Consider the following 15,135-nt stretch of genomic DNA (forward strand, 5'->3'; position numbering starts at 1 on the left):
GCATCTGCAGTTCCTACTATCTCTGGCTAGGAACAAGTTCTTGTTATCTCTGAATTGCTAGGAATCATACCTGTTTACTTAATTCTTCTCTCCGGACTCCCTCACTATCTGCTACTTTACTTGAGACGGCCTCCATCACCTCGTCTTCACCATCCAACACCTGCTCCACTCCCCTTGGGTTGTTTCCATGTGCGGCTCCCGGAAGTACACAAGGCGACAACACGCATGCGCGACGGTGGCAGAATACGCTCTCTAGCGCTTCCGGCGCCTAGCAGTTTGGGAGGTCACATTGCATCGACATTTACAACAGCGGTCAACTGGAATGAGGGTTTGGAGAAGTTGGAGGTAGAACTTCTCAATGGTGTAGCACAACAATCAATGTCACTCACTATGTTGCGTCTGGCGACCAAAACTAAACGAAATTGAAAAACATATCCTCAAACCAATGGTAACACCTCCTATGTTGCATGGAGCAAGAATAGCATTTCAAACTTAAACAGCAAGGTCAAAATAAGTCTAAAGTTATAGAAAATAAAGTAGATTTAATTTCTCAGTTGGTTTAAAATAGCAGAAATAACAAAAACAAAGAATCCAGAAAATTAAGAAACATTCTAGAATTGTTTTCAAAAATGTTAGAACCAAACCCACTCAAAATTTTGACTGTGATCCTGCAATGCACAGGTTAATCTAATTTGCCATCATTTGGCAAGCAGCAGGATCAAAAAATTGTATCAAAGTTATTACAAATTTCAAAGCTCAAAGGAAAATATTTGAAATTAAACATGACAATTAAACTTCATTCCAGCCAACAGTTGTATCAACCCATGTATAAATAATTAATTAGAAAATGATCGTACAAAAAACAAAATACAAAATCATTCAGTTACTAAAAAGTCTCAGTCACAAAAACATTAAAAAAAAATCAAATAAATCATTGCAAACCATAATATTTCTCTGCCTGAAACAAGCAACATCCACAGCTTTTGTGTTCAAATCTGGAAGATTCTTATGTGAGTAGCAAATAGTCAAGTCCAAAATGTTTTATGTTATCTTCTCTAAGTTGGTAACTCTCTTAACTTTTATGAAAGAAGGTGATGTGTTAAAAAAAATGACATGAGCAATATAAGTTAATATTGCAAGTCATTGAATCCCTACAGTGTGCAGGCAGGTCATTCAGCCCATACTGACCCTCTAAAGAGCATCGCGCCCAGACCCATGCCATCCCTGTAACCCTGCGTCCCCCATGGCCTATCTACCTACACTTCTTTGGACCGTGGGAAGTAACTGGAGCACAGGAGGGAAACGCCCACACAGATACAGGGAGAATGTGTCAACTCCACACAGACAGTCACCCAAGGGTGGGGTTGAACCCTGATCCCTGGCTCTGTGAGCTAGCAGTGCTAAACACTGAGTCACCATGGTCCCCAGTACAATTCAGTACTACAGAAGTGCTATGTTGTCACTGCTGTCTTGTAGATAAAAACCTGTCATCCTGCACTCAAGTGGATATTCAACATCCCATTACAATACTCTTTCAAAACTTAACTGTCAATTGACAACATGTGGAATCTTGGCAAAATTGCTACTCCATTTCCCAACGTAATACTCACCGAATTTCAAAGGAACTAATTTGACATCAAGTATTTTGAGTTGTCTTTGAGAAATGCTAAATCAAAGTTTTTTTTTCCTGCATTATTAAGAAGTTGACTAAAGCAAGAATACAGGTGGAAAAGGCCAAAATGGATAGGCAAGTAGTAATTAGGAGATACGGAACTTGGGCTATTAAAGCCTAAAGATGACAGAAAGAAGCAAACCCTATTGGAGGTAAACATTTTCACAATTTTGAGATTAGAGGAGAGAATGCTTTGAAATGGATGTCTGAATGATACATCTTGAATTCAGGAGTGATATTGCAAGAAAAGGAGAAGACCAATAGAATGTATATTGAACTAAGAATGCCAGTGCATAAATATTTCATACAATATAGTAAAAACTATGATTTCAGAAATGTTAGGAACAATATTCATGTCATTAAGATACTATAATCACTCAAACATACCGCATAAAAATTGTGAGATTCAGCTACTGTCATTTACCAGATATCAATGTTTATAAATGCAGATCTGAAAAAGGGCTATTAAAGCTCCCATTTTTTGATTTGTGTTAACAGCAGAGCTTCACAACATTATATCTATTAAGCTGTTGATTTTTGAGAATGGCATAATTTAAAATGGGTAATTCTCAAAAACAAAGCAATTATAGAGTTATAGAGATATACAGCATGGAAACGGACCCTTCAGTCCAACTCATCCATGCCAACCAGATATCCTAGATAAATCTAGTCCCATTTGTCAGCATTTGACCCATATCCGTCGAATGCTTTCCTATTCATATACCCTCCAGTTGCCTTTTAAATGTTGTAATTGTACCAGCTTCCACTGCTTCTTCGGGCAGCTCATTCCATACACGCACTATTCCTTAAGTCCCTCTTAAATCCTTCCCCTCTCACCTTAAACCTATGCCCTCTAGTTTTGGACTCCCCCGCCCTGGGGAAAACACTGCATCTATTTGCCCTATCCATACCCCTCACGATTTTATAAACCTCTATAAGGTCACCCTTCAGCCTCTGATTCTTCAGGGAAAATAACCACAGCCTATTCAGCCTCTCCTATTCAGGTTGGTGGGGAGTGTGGAATGGACAACGGAGTTGCGGAGAGAGCGGTCCCTGCGGAAAGCAGATGGGGTGGGGATGGGTCTATCTCTTTGGTGGTGGCGTCTGATTACAGGTGGCAAAAGTGGCAGAGGATGAGGTGTTGGATTCGGAGGTTAGTGGGATGATATGTGAGGACCAGGGGCACTCTATCCTTTTTGTTGTTGAGGGGAGGGGGTTCGAGGGCAGAAGGGCAGGAAATACAGGAGATGTGGTTGAGGGCATTATTAATCACGGGAGCAGGGAAGTTACAGTCCTTCCGATGTAAATTCAGTTACTGTCTGGCTAATGGAGAGACGATGGTGTAGTGGTATTATCACTAGACTTGTAATCCAGAGACCAAGATAATGTTCCAGGAACCGAAGCTTGAATCATACCAAGGATTATTGAATTTAACAAAAACAATTTGGAATTAAAAGTCTAATGATGACCATAAAACACCAATTGTTGGAAAAGCACATCTAGTTCATTATTATCCTTCAGGGAAGGCAACTGCTATTGTTACCTGGTCTGACCTACATTTGAGTCCAGATCCTTGACTCTTGACTGCCCTGTGAAATGGCCCAGCAAGCTACTCAGTTGTAACAACAGCTAGAAAATCTCAAAAAGACTAAAACCAGATGAACCATTTGACTACAACCTAGGCACAACAACAATAACAGCTCTCTTGATCCTGGAAAGTGCTCCTTACTAACATTTGGGGGTTAGGGCCAAAACTGTGAGAGCTGTCTCACAGGCTATTCAAGCAAAAGCCTGACTTAGTCATACTCAGGGAATCATACCTTACACACAAGGTGCCAGACCGCACCATCACCATCCCTGGAATTGTTTTTTCTTTCTGGTAGGACAGACCTAGCAGAGGTGGAAGCACAATGGTATGCAGTTGGAGGGAGTTGCCCTGGAACTCCTCAACATTAATGCTGGACCTCATGAAGTCTTGTGGCATCAGGTCAAGCATGGATTAGAAATCTGCTGATTACCATGTACTGTCCACCATTGGCAAACGAAACAGTGCTTCTCCATTTTGAATACAATTTGAAGAAAGCACAGAATGTAATTTGGGTGGGGTATTTCAATGTCCAAAGAGTACAGATCCAATCTACTCAACCTCTCCTCATAAAACGGTCCGTCCATACCTAGTACCAGCCTTGTGAACTTTCTCTGCACTGTCTCCAATGCCAGTATGTCTTTCCTCAGATAAGGGCCTCAAATTGTTCACAGTATTCCAGTTATGGTCTGACTAGTGCTTTGAATAATTTTAGCAAACCTCCCTATTCTTATAGTTCATACCCTTTGAAATAAATGTCAACATACCATTTGCCTTATCTGTTACCCACTGAACTTGTATGCTAGCTTTTTGTCATTCATGAATGAGGACTCCCAAATCCATCTGTTCTGTAGCTTTCTGCTGTCTTTCTCTGTTTAAATGATATTGAGCTCTATCTACAAAATACAATGCAGAAATTCAACAAGGTTCCTTAGACAGTGCCTTCCATGACACATCTAGAAGGATGAGGGTAGCAGATAAATGAGAACACCATTGACTACAAGTTCCCCTCCAAGCCACTCACAATCCTGACTTGGAAATATATCGTTGTTCCTTCCCTGTTTCTGGGTCAAAATCCTGGAATTGCCTTCTTAATGGCATTGTGAGTGTACTTAAGCACATGGACTACAGGGGTTCAAAAAGGCAGCTCACCGCCACCTTCTGAAAAGCAACTATGGACAGTCAATGAATATTGGCACAGCGAGCATTGCCCATATCTCATGGTTAATTTTTAAAAAAAGAGTCCCTCGTGTTCCTGAAATGCCACACCTGCAGAATGTCAGGCAACACTGAAACAGAGAGAAATATAACAAAAAGAAGTAAAGAGTGGGCTATTGTCTCCCCTTCTAAGCTGGAAACCACATCTTGTGGACCTATTCTGTTTTGACCTTCTAAGAATATAAAAAAGAAATGGGTTCGAAACTGACTGCAACACTAATCTGTATGTGTTAGTGGCCTGATGTCATAGTGAGTGGTCTACAGTCCAGTGAAGGCTACAAATCTGAGAAGAGCCATTGAAACTTGTTTGCCTTGCAGGCAAAGAAAGAAACAAGATTTTCTCTCACTCTGAATGCTTCCAGTCAGCCACTATCGACAAGAGTTTCAATCAACCTACAAAGCCATGAATCTCAAAATCAAGTAGAATGTCAATGTTACTGGTAACCTTCACAGCAATGGCTGCAACATTCAATTATCCATTCTTATCAAACGATTCAGAGACTGATTTACATTTTTTTAAAAACTCATTTGCTTTTCAAGACTGACCTCTCTTCTCCAATCTGTGTGTATGTGTGTTGCATTACTACTTCTATTCAAGTTTAATCACTACAAGCTCACACTTGTTAGCTGAAGAAAGCCTGGTTAAATTGGCTCCTTTTAAAACATTTGGGTCTGTGAGAAAGGTATTTACAAGGGAAAGGACCCATTAAAAATAAATATTGTTGTGACCAGCTGAGGGGATGGGTGAATATATCAAGGGGAACCAGTTTACTTCTCTTCATCTGGGATCTTAACAGTTAAGGCTACAGATCTGAGAAGAGCGATTAACACACCCGGAGGAAACCCATGTAGACATGGGGCAAACGTGCAAACTTCACACAGACAGTCGCCCAATGGTGGAATCAAGCCCACGTCCTTAGCACTGTGAGATAGCAGTGCTAGCCACTGAGCCACCATGCCAACTGTTTCCTTTTGTTAGAGAATCTAGAACTAGGGGCTCACTGTTTAAAAATAAGAGGTTTCCCATTTAGGACAGAAATGAGAACAATTATTTTGTCACAGAGATTCGTGAGTTTTTAGAACTCCTTTCCTCAGAAGGTGGTGGAAGTAGAATGTTTGAATATATTTAGAAACACACATCTAGATTCTTGATAAGTGAAGGAGTAACAGGCTATGGGAGTTAGATAGAAATGCGAAGTAATCAAATCAAGCATGAACTTATTGAATGGTGGAACAAGCTTGAGGAGCCTAGTGGCCTATGTTTGCTTCAAATTAATATCTTCACATGTATATACAAAGGTTTTGTGGTGACATGAAGTGCCAGCGTGGATATCTGTAGAGACTGCACAGGATGAAGAAGTCGATGGCTACCAGGATAGCAAGCAAATGCACACATTAAATTTTTGTTGTTTTTGCAGGCCAGCTGTAAGTAACACTTACAATTGTGATTAAAAATAACACACAGAAGAATGTCAATGTATAGGTTCCCTATGCTTGAATAGATACAATAATGAGATACAATTCAACCCACAAGATGGAGCAATTGTTTAGCAGATTGAAATGTCCTGGAGGCTGTGGTCATCACTGAAGTGGCAGCATTTGGGGCTAACCTTGAAGAAATTGCTCACAAAATTCTTGTGAACTGTTTAGTGTGGATTTCAACATTCCCAATGTTAATTCCAGCACCAGCCTTGGGAATTTCCAGTACTCACAGTCAAGCAAGCTAAACAGTTAATCACATAGTAGAATTTTCATGGGCAGCAAATAAGGATTCAATTGATATTTAAAATTTTACAGAAAGCGAAATAAAGGTTTGGAAGACACAAGCACCAATGCAATGGATCAAAATTCTGATGTCCTTATGAACAAATTAATTCCAAAATATATTTTTAGAAGAGAGCTGCTATTATTGAAAACCAGGGAACTTCAAACAAAATCACTTAAAGGAAGAGTTAATGAGAAGCTGAGTACCCACCCTCTTCTCAGCAGAGAGCCATCTCATCCAGACATTGTTTCAGAGATAGTAGGAACTGCTATGCTGGAGAATCTGAGATAACAAGGTGTAGAGCTGGATGAATACAGCAGGCCAAGCAGCATCAGAGGAGCAGGAAGGCTGATGTTTCGGGCCTAGACACTTCTTCAGACCTGCTGTGTTCCTCCAGACATTGTTGTGTTTTTCCTTTCTCTGTGTTAGTGGTCTGATAAAACTAATGTGTGGGCTGATATGTTGGGAGGTGATAGCTTGAGAACAAACATTGACTGCCCACACTGCAGGTAAAAGAGGAAGAGTAAACTTATCATACTGAGTTTTGCCAGGCAACCACCATCAAAAGTAACCAGGACAAAAAAAATGAAGTCAACCTGCAAAACCAAGTATTATGAAACTGACTGATTAACTTCCAGTGTCAACCCTACTGGTACTTTCCAATGTAACTGTCACAATATTCCATTATCTACTCCACTCAAGAGTCTGGGACTGATTCATACATCTTTTTTCAAACTTTTACTTTTTTAAAAAAATTCATTTCTTATTCCTAATCTGTGTGTATGTGTGTTGCATTCTTGTTTCTTTTCACGTTTAGTAATAATTAGCCTGGTTAGATTGGTTCCTTTGAGACATAAATTCTTTTGGAGAAAAGTATCCACAAGTAAGAGGATCCTTTTTAGGTTAAAATCTTGCTGTGATGAACTAAGGGTGGTGTGCGGTGGTGAGTGAAGAAAGGGAGTTAGGTCATCCTTAGCCGGGAGCTTAATGATTTGGGGCACCTCATTTGGAAACATGACAAATTGAATTACAGATTACAATCTAAAATATTAAGGTACAAGTCAAAATATCATGACCAAATTTAAGGAATAATTTTAATTATTTTAAGCATCAATGTGACTGGATTGTAGGGGTGCTTTGGTCCCTGCTTTCCCAACTAAAATGTTACGGAAGCCTGGCCACAGGGTCATGTCTGGCCCAGGGCAATTTAATGCTGGGAATAACTCTAGGAACAGGCTGTAATAACAAGAGTATGCCTTTGATGTTGTTTCTTGTTTATTTACAAATCCATTAGCTAATTAAAGGGTGATGTTTTCTTTTGAATTCAAGTAGCTTTTAAATAACATTGTGTTTCAATTCCAGGTTTTATTGGATTATTGGAGGTTTAATTTTTTTCACAATGAATTGAAAATAATGCCTGTTTCAATTGCTGGGCTCCTGTGGACTGTATGTAGTGCATGTTAAGTGAGAGGCTTTGAAGATGGCAATAGTTGGACTACCTCTGTTGGAGAACCATGGTGGGTCTCCTAATTGGCTCCCCTCTCATCAGCACCTCCACTTGAACTGCTTTTTGTGGTTCACAAAATTCATTGCAAGCCTGAACCCTGAGAGAAAGGACAAACGTCCTGGGCAATGTCACACGTGGGTTAGTCATGCATATCAGAACGTGGAAAAGTCTGCAGGTTAGATTTCTCCCAGTCTAAAGGAAAGTCCAGCATCAGTAAATGCTGTCAGTTTTGTGGAGTAATGGTGATGGGCAATGACATTTTTTCTTCTGTTACAACTGTAAAATTCAGACTGCTAACAAAATCTTAAGACTAAAGCTTCGGTAGTTGGGGTATGAACTGCAAACGAACTTGGCAAAATTATTTCCTTTTTCTTTACTGCTTTTGGCTTTTCTCTTTTGTTCCTCTTTTCTTCTGCTTATGGATGACAGCTGTTCATGTCCTGCCATTCATATTGTTTAGTCATACCTTTTGCCTCCTTACCTGTTCTATTACACTCCCTTTGGTCTTGCATCTTGCAGCATTTTAGCACCTAATCTTTCCTGCTTTGCACTCTATCACTAATCTTCTCTTTCGTTCTGCTTTTCACCTTTCTTCTTTCACTGGCTTAAATTTTTTAGTCATTCGGAGAATATGAGCTTCACTAGCTGGGCCAGCAATTATTATTGCCCTTCCCTTAATGCTCTCAAGAAGGCTGTGGTGAGCTGCCTTCATGAACTGCTGGAGTATATTTGGTGTTGGTACACCCACAATGTTCTTAGAGAGGGAGTTCCAGGGTTGTGACCCAGTGACGGTGAAGGAATGGCACAATATATTTCCAAGTCAGCATGGGCGAGTGGCTTGGAGGGAACTTGCAAGTGCTGAGGCACCCATGTAAATACGCCCTTGTCCTTCTAGATGGTAGTGGTCATGGGTTTGGCACGTGCTGTCTAATGTGCTTTGATGAATTACTGCAATGCACCTTGTAGATGGTACATGCTGTTGGTACTGTATGCTGGCTGTGGAGGGAGTGCATGGTTGTGGATGAGGTACTAATCAAGCTGGCTGCTTTTGCCTGGCTGGTATCAAGCTTTTTGGGTGTTGTTGGAGCTCCACTCATCCAGGCAAGTGGGGAACAGTATTCCCTCCAATTTTCTATGGACTGTGTGGGCTTCCGAGGCTCATGTGCGGTAGCAACTTATGAAACTGGAAGTCAATGCCTCAATTGGCATGCCAACACTGGTTATCATGTGTGGAACACTGCAGCAGCTTGCAAACAAGGGGCTGCAGAGCTCAGATAGAACATTGGTGGGGAGTACTCCATCTCACTCCTGACTTATGCCTTGCAGGTGGTGGACAAGCTTTGGGGCATCAGGAGGTGAGTTCCTTGCTATAGCCTTTGACCCGTTTTGTAGACACATGTATATCTAGTTCAGTTCAGTTTCTGATCAATGGAGGCCCCTAGGGAATGTTACATCTTAAACATTTTCTGATTCTGTTCAAAATTTCTTTAAACATTTGGCTGGACTCAAACATATATATTAGCTAATGGGCAGGAAATTTTCTTAGAACACAATCCCACAAAATTTAGTTCAGTCCCAGTCTTTTGAAAATTGTCATGAGGCATAGTATAACAGGAAAACTTCAAACTGAATATCCACACATAAAATTTTTTGTGTGTGCTGATTTTTTTCTAAGAGAACTCAATGGTGAAGATTAGAACTAGAACCAATTTTTGACACTTAATAAGCAGAGTTACAATTTGCAAAGATGCAAGTCCTAACTCCAATAATCAGTTTCAGTGTGTTCCCTTCTAAACAGCACATGTTTTAACCCAGTTAATGTATACTATCCACATAAGAGTAAATGTAATTGATATAGAATTATAATATACCCTGATATTATTGTCTTCTCCCCTTTCCATTATTCCAAAGAGATCTGGGAATGTAAGGGGTCTAATTTGAAGGCAGGTCAAGAACCTAAGTATTGGATAGGCCAGGAAAAAATCATCATCACATTCAACATTCCAGCTCATCGCTCAGCCGACAGAGGAAAGGAGTATATGAAAAACAAGATTTGAAACCCAAGATTAAGATCATTTTTACTGGGTAGCAATTATCCCCACACCCCTATATGCTTTGGAGACTTGGAAAACATACAGCAGGAACCTCAAAGAACTTGAGAAATATTGTAGTGCCAGTAGTGCCTTTGCAAAATTCTACAAATCTGTTGTCGAGATAGGCAGTACAAAGAAAGCCACCTCTCTCAAGCCAACTGTGAGGCAAATCACTCAATACCAGCTCTGCTGGGTGGGACATGCCATTCAGAGGGAGCCCAGAAACTCTCAAACAACCCACTTATCTAACGCTTCAAACATCACCTACCTCACTTGTAGTAAGTCTGCAGACGGCACATTAGGCCTGGCAATCATCTCAGAACCCAATGAACCGGGGTGGAAGAAGTCCTCTACAATCCTTAGGAATTTGCCTGAGAGGGAAAGAGAGATAGACAATGATATCAAGTGGCAGGATAAACTATCTTTCCCTAACTTTTATAATATAGAACACTTTTAAAAAAAGTACAACTATTTATTAGTCAACCTTTTTTGTTGCACTAAACACGACATTTCTTATGTTGATCAGAAATTAAGTGATTATCTTCCTCTCCATTTTTTTAACATAGCCCATAAAAGTACCAAGATAAGAAATTGTAGTGTCCATTGATTTTATGTAGTCTCAATGATTTTTTTGTACAAAGAAAGTTTAAATAATTCAAGTAATCACATTTTAATTGCATTTTGTACAAGAAAGAAATGGTGATTGTAGTAGGCAGATGAACTGAGTGGTACGTAGGATTACAACACTGCCATTTAGCTTTGAAGTTTGGATTAGTGTTCTCATTAATCATATGTAAAGGAATTTATAGGCATTAGGAGAAATTAATTTCCTCAGTCCAGATTCCAGAAATATCTAACTCCTGTACCCAAAATAATCTGTTTTCACAGTGGATAATAAGCACAGAAGTAAGAAAAATACAGCATTTGTAGGATTCTAAACTAAATAATAGGACAGGTGGAGAAGAAATGTTGATTTACACATGGAGTCTCTTGCCATATAACTGCTGCTGCATTATCTCAATGCAAAAGAAAATTTTCAGAATTTGCAGCTGACTCATAATGGGAGTTTTAAGTTCAAGCTCCAAATTGAAAGTTATTTTTTTCAGGCTTTTATTCTTGTTGATGTGAATAAACATGATAATAGGACACAGTGCACAATTCATGACAAATGTTGCCAGGAATAAAACAGAAACAAATTTAGCAGTCAGACGGTCTGTATCTTGTCTGGCAGGCATTGATTCTCCTGCTAATGTAGAAGGGACCATTATTTAGGTACACAAGGAGGTTCCAATGTCTCTAGGGGCTAAAATTCTGATTGCCGTCTGACAGTATGCCATAATAGATGATGAAGGAGCCTGATTGGCTACTCAACACTTGGAGGCAGGCAGCCATGGACCCCCATCCACCTCCATCATGTCTCTGCAAGATGGCCTCGGGACAAGATGGTGCTGGCAAACTAGAAGTATGACACCTGCCTATGTCTTTACCCTCACAATGACCTAAAGCTCCAGCTGTGAATCTAGTAGGTATGGTCTACAAATTGGAGCTAGACCTTTCTGAGGTTAGGAGATGCTCTACACTAAAAGAAAAGAATGGTAGAAATTTTGAATTGTCTTCTGAAAATATGTGATTGATGCTAGTTTAATAAATAATTTTAAATTTAAGATTAATACTTTTTTTTGTTTACAAGAGGTGTTAAGGGATATGAGGCAAAGGTAGGTGTATAGAGTTAGGTCACAAATGGACCATAATCCCATTGTGTGATGGAACAGGCTCAGAGGGGCAAAATGGTCATCTCAAGTTCTTCTGTTCCTAACCACAAAATATGCTCAACGATTCAACATGGGAGGACTTTGGCCCTCTTTTTTGTGGTGTGCTGCTTACACACTGAGCTCCCAATGGTTTAGTCTGAGTTCTACTTCATCATCTGAAATGTCAATATTGAACTGATACATCAGCCAGATTTATGTGAATGCACTTCCATACAATATGAATATTTAAGGACAGTTTTAGCTAACAACCGGAGTGCTTGTGAGGCTTGGTGCGTAAGTCAGAGCTTTTCTTCTCTGTTTCCACAAAGTACAAGTAATAAACACTTTGTAGTTTATTGAATTATCTTTTTCATAATTTGGCCACTTAAAAACTAATCTTCTTTTAAACATTGCTGAAGAATTACAATTACCAATGAACAAATTTGAATAAAATCCATAAAAAAGGGAATAACATTGTTGATCCCTTACGCAATACAGAGTAATACCAACAGTATGGGTTCAATTCCTGCATCAACTGAGGTTACCATGAAGAATTCTTCTTGTCAACCTCTCCCCTCGCCTGACACGTTAAACCATCACCAGTCCTCTCTCTAATGAGACAGAAGACCTATAGTTTTTTAAGACTATGGTGACTTTATCTTTATTTTTACATGAGAGAGATGAATATGTTTCATTATAGTTACAATACTTGCTTAAAAAGAATCTGTTTCAGCACAACATTTAGTTCCTTTTCTCAACAGAAGCTCTGTCACAGCTAGTAAAGCTCAAACATTGATAAAATGAAGTCTGATAAGAGGAATTATTGCATAATTGTATTTTGAATAAACGCTATAATGGTTCACATCTGTAATCTGATCATGTTGTGAGGTCAGTGGGTTCAGCCAAAACTCTTTCTGCCAAAGAATGCAGGAACAAACATCGCAACACGAACAGAAAAATTTTTCAACAGGCAGCTAGTAATGTCCTATATACAACAAAATTACCCTCTTTCTGAGTACATGTTGTTAGATCATTGATAATAAACAATTGGAAATTATTCATTTCCTATGAAACCCATCATTGCTTTGCAGTACAAAGCACAGGACTTGCAAATGTTTGGAGTATTTGTTTTTTTCTTCTGAATGACTTTTTCTTAGATTAATGGAGGGTCTGCAAATTCAAAGTTGTCTACTTTGTAGTTTTTTCTGTCATTAGGCAGCTGGTTCAGCAATTTTACAATATCACATAAATTGAAAATCTAACCCATTCACTTTTGAAAGTAGCTAACAGAGTTATGGCATTCGAACTACTTTTATTAAAGATGTTTCTGGGTGCAATATTGCACAACACGTTTTGTACCTTAGATAACAAGGTGTAGAGCTGGATGAACACAGAAAGTTTTCTGAAGAAGGGTCTAGACCCGAAACATCAGCTTTCCTGCTCCTCTGATGCTGCTTGGCCTGCTGTGTTCATCCAGCTCTACACCTTGTTATCTCAGATTCTCCAGCATCAGCAGTTCCAACTGTCTCTGTAACGTTTTGTACCTTAGTAGGTTTACACAGCCAAACATTCTTATTTCCAAATCCATGATCAGGTTTGTTGATTGTACGAGAATAGAACTCAAAATATGTGTGCGATTCAATGCAGTTTATAGATGGTTGCCTTTTTAACCTTGAATTAAATACACAAACTTAGAAAATAGTTTGTCTTGGCATGAGTGGGTCCTGAGAAATAAGCCAATCTGATTTTGGATTTCAGGCCTCATGCATCTGATCATGTGCAGAAACAGAGTCGTGTCCTAGGCCCAACCATTTTCAACTGCTTCATTAATGACCTTCTCCCCATCATAAAGTCAGAAGTGGGGATGTTCGACGATGATTGTACAATGTTCAGCACCGTTCACGACTCCTCAGATACTGATGCAGTTCGTGTTCAAATGCAACAAGCTCCGAATAATATCCAGGCTTGGGCTGACAAGTGGCAAATCACATTCACTCCACAAAAATGTTAGGCAATGACCATCTCCAATAACCACTGCCCTTGACATTCAATGGTGTTACCATCACTGTATCCCCCACAATCAATAACTTTGGGATTACCAGAAACTCAGTTGGACTTGCCACACAAACACGGTAGCTATAAGCACAAGAATACTGCGGCAAGTAATTCACCTCCTGACTCCCCAAAAAGCTATACTTCCCACTTACCTAGATGAGTGCAGCTCCAACAACATTCCAGACAACACCATCCCGCCCACTTGATTGGCACCACTCCGTCCACCACTAATCCTCAACAGCAGCAGTGTGAACAAGATGCACAGTAGAAATTCACCAACTATCCTTAGACAGCACCTTCCATATCCTTAGGCAGCACCTTCCAAACCCACGACCACTACCATCTAGAACGACAAAGGCAGCAGGTACATGGGAAAACTACCACCTGTAAGTTCCCCTCCAAGCTACTCACCATCATGACTCGGAAGTACCTCACCACCCATTCACTGTCATTGGGTCAAAATCCTGTAATTCCCTCCCTAAGGATATTGTGGGCCAACACATAGCACATGGACTGCAGCGGTTAAAGAAGGCAGCTCATCACCTTCAAGGGCAATTAGGCGTGGGCAATGAATGCTGGCCAGTCAGTGACGCCCACGTCCCAAGACTAAATAAAGAAAAATTGTGCTTTGAAATGTATTGAATTTTGTGAATACTGTAATAATTGAAATGTCCAAGCTATTGTTGTTAATTCCATCACATCCACTATCTCTAGAATGTCTCTAAACTTCTAAATATTTTAAATACATTTTAAAACCTTTATAAATTTTAATTTTTTTTCATATTTTTAGCAACACCTTTGAACTCCCAGTGACTAACGTACGGAAATGTCCTGAACAAAGCGCCTTGCTTACAACTTCAGACTTGAAATAATTAAAACAATCAAGGAATAGACCAAATGGTAATGCCACAAGATAAATTCAGATCCCATCTCATACTGATAACACATCTCCTATCCTATAAGCTTTTTTCCGATTTCTCCAAACAGCATCCATGTTTCATCAATCGAGTTACAGCCAATTTGTGTTAACGAAACATGCATTAAAGCAGAAATACCTGAATGACATTGCATTCTTATGGTTACTTTTTGAACTGAGCAGGGTGTTTTCATACCGAAAATATCAATGCTGGAGATCACAGTAGGTCAGACAACATCCACGGAGAGAGAGAACAAGCCAACGTTTCGAGTCTAGGTGACCCCTCATCAGAGCTGAAGTGAAGTGTGGAGGGGACAGTATTTATGCTATAGTTGGGGGGTGGGTGGTGGGAGTAGTGGGTGTAGGGTGGTTGTGGAGAAAAGATATTGATAGTTCGGACTAAATGATTGGCAGGTGAGAATGGCAGAACAATGGTGTGTCTCCTGCCAGACTTGAAAGGACAGGCAGTTCCCCTGGAATGGGAGGGGAGAGAGGACGTGATAACAAGCTAAAAGAGAAGGAAGAAATGGTTCACAATTTGAAGGTGCTGACCTCAGTTGTTCTTCCAGTTTG

At 39.8% G+C, this 15,135-nt stretch overlaps 1 protein-coding gene and 1 long non-coding RNA gene across 2 annotated transcripts in view; both read right to left on the reverse strand.

Moving 5' to 3' along the window:
- Window positions 1-224, reverse strand: part of asnsd1 (asparagine synthetase domain containing 1) — a 12,289-nt gene extending 12,065 nt beyond the window's left edge. The window contains exon 1 of the mRNA XM_048598773.1: window positions 71-224. The gene's annotated coding sequence lies outside the window, so the exon portion shown is untranslated. The remainder of the gene's footprint in view (window positions 1-70) is intronic.
- Window positions 225-316: 92 nt separating this feature from the next.
- LOC125483473 lies at window positions 317-14,799 on the reverse strand. Its single transcript, XR_007262440.1, has 3 exons — window positions 14,759-14,799; window positions 10,109-10,211; window positions 317-412 (listed from the first exon to the last, which is right to left on the reverse strand). It is a non-coding gene; the product is annotated as an uncharacterized LOC125483473 (long non-coding RNA).
- Window positions 14,800-15,135: the final 336 nt, after the last annotated feature.

This window comes from Rhincodon typus, chromosome 7, assembly GCF_021869965.1.
Source record: "Rhincodon typus isolate 14 chromosome 7, sRhiTyp1.1, whole genome shotgun sequence".
Taxonomy (NCBI): domain Eukaryota; kingdom Metazoa; phylum Chordata; class Chondrichthyes; order Orectolobiformes; family Rhincodontidae; genus Rhincodon; species Rhincodon typus.